Source organism: Protopterus annectens, chromosome 5.part0 (assembly GCF_019279795.1).
Source record: "Protopterus annectens isolate FY-2018-M chromosome 5.part0, PAN1.0, whole genome shotgun sequence".
NCBI classification, from domain to species: Eukaryota; Metazoa; Chordata; order Ceratodontiformes; family Protopteridae; genus Protopterus; species Protopterus annectens.
The window spans coordinates 20204511-20207159 of record NC_056735.1 but is presented as its reverse complement, the minus strand read 5'-3'; positions in this window follow the sequence as shown (position 1 = coordinate 20207159).

Here is a 2649-nt window from a genome sequence, read left to right as displayed (position 1 = left end):
CTGAAACATTATATGACTTCTTCTATTGGTTTCTTGCTGTTACTTGCATTTACATGCATGCATACCAAAGTATATTTAACTATTTATTGTGACTAGCTAGTGTTATTACTGTGTTGTACTAAGTACAATAAATACACTGAGACAAACTGCTTTAGTACGCATTTTACTGTTACATTTTTCTTTCGGATCTACAAGCGTGTAACACAGATGCTGTCAGCTCTCTATGGCAAATTCCCAAAGCTTGTTGTACACACTCATATTTATACCAAAAAGTCTGATATTTTTTCTCAGTCTGATGTATTGCAGTCTTCCTTTGTATAACGCTTTTTTCTTTGTTCTTCTAATTTATCCTTGATTCTTTTTCAAGTTTGGTGGTCCAAGGAAACTCTGTTATCTGAAACTTGATGTTCCAACTTTATCTTGCTTGATGTTGCATCTCTTTACTTCATTGATGTCCTTCTAGCTGCCATCTGCGCAGTTATTTTTACAGACTTTGTTTCTCAATAACATACTCCTTTTCATGGATGCCAATATCTAATTAAGCTATGTCAGCACACTTCTTATTTTTCAGCATTTTATACTTTTCATAAATTAACCCTTTATATTTAATTTTGCTCTATATTATTCTTGCAGCTTTTTTCCAGCTAATAGTCACGCTAACAACAGTTTAATGGAGACATTTCTATTTCTCTAATAGTTTCCCCTTCTTATATATTTTGAGGAACGGACTAATTTGTACATACCTGGCTGTAATGTACACTCAGTCCTGTTTACAAACTTAGCATTAAACTGAAGTCTGCTAATTACATACCTTTTGCAGTACTGTTTACATAGTAAAATTGAAAGCATGCCCTTCCCCTGTAGTATACATCATTTTATTGCAGTATTGTTTGCTTTATGCTGTGAGAATTGAATGTATGCTTGCCCTTTGGCTGTTACCTAGACTGTGACACTTTGGTCTTGCACATTTGCTTTTTGATTTTATCATTTTTGGCCATTTTCAAAAGCAGAAGATATTTTTATAAAGCTTTTGCTGTTGCCTATACTGTCAAAGTTGTAGTAGGAATCTCTTTTATCCATTTTGAAAATACATTTACTGTTACTAGTAGCTATTTGTCCCCTCCCTTTTTGTAAAGGGACCTGCATAATTGAACTGCATACTATAGCCAAGTGCTGACTGTACTTGTAGTATTTACTGGCAAACAGATTAATGACGTGTAGAAAAACGTAAGCCATTTGGCCTGGTGACCAATCTTGTTTGCTTGACCTTATAAATTTCAGTACCAGTAACATTTTATCTTAACAACATTCCTTGTAACTACCCATTCCAGCCTGGAAAGATTTGAGCTTACATTACTTACTTTTTTTCTTTCTGTGCATTCCAGACACTTAACCCATAACTCCTTTAGCACTTACTCGTAGCTTCAGTCATTTGTTAATATACTTGCAACTTGATATTGGGATGCAGTTGTAAAACTCTTAAACATTAGTAACTTGCCTATCTATGCATAATATTGTTTTTGAATACTGTTTTTGCTGGATTCTTTGCTATTTTTTATGCTATTATACAATGACAAAATATTGTAAGAAGAGAGAGATTGGCTTAGTTGGCATTTGCCTTTTGTTGCGCTTTAGATGAAAAGAAATTACATGCATGTCAGTCTTGTGACATCATGTCTTTTCTGTGTTTAACTACTCTCATTTGAGTTCTATGCCCTAGAACTGTTTTGTTATTTGAAATGGTTTGAAAATTACCATTTAAGTGCCTTGCTTTAACTGAAAGAAAGTTTGTGCTGTGTATGCTTAACCATTTTCTAAAAGTAGAATAGTATGATTTACATCCGCATAGTTAACTGCAGTTGCTTTAACTCGTTAATAACCAGATTATATTTGTCAGTATTCTGTTCTGCTGACTTTCAAACTCTTATGCACTTCTGAAAAAGTGTTTGCATATGTTGTCTGAACTTTTTGAACTCACTGATTGTGTCTTAGAAGTTTATTAAATCTTTTTGCAAGTTCACCATGAACCTCGTCTCTATCTGTTTTGTAATGTGCAGTGGTTTTATGCCACTTTTGTCTAGCAAGATGAACGGAAGATTTTCTAGATAACTGACCTGACTCCTGTTGTAATTCTGAAGTTAACATTTTACATGTGGTGACAGGACATAATGCATCTGGTTGTTTACCATTACTTTTATGACATTGCACATTGCACACAGAAAGCAGTTTCATATGACTTGCACAATAAATGTTTACGGTCATACCAGTGATGTTGCTGTTTAAATCAAACGTACATGAAGCATTGACATGAACTTACCTAGTGCTACAGTTATGTTTATACCAATTTTTAAATCCTGACAATATATGTGCTGGACTATTACTGTCTACCTAAAAGGTAGTGTTACACTTCACGGTTTTTGTTTGACATCCATGCTGTAGAATGAGAAACAAAAAGAGAATTACCAGTTTCTGTGTGGAAGGTGACCAAATCTTCCGTCAAGAAAATATAGAAAGTCCCTTGTTGATTCTCCCAAAAGGTGGTTGAACACAGCTGACAGATTCAGCTGTCTGTGTGAATGTACAGGACCTGTGAACTTTCAGACATGCACTGTTCTACTACCGGATACTGTGTATAAGAAGGAGGAAGCA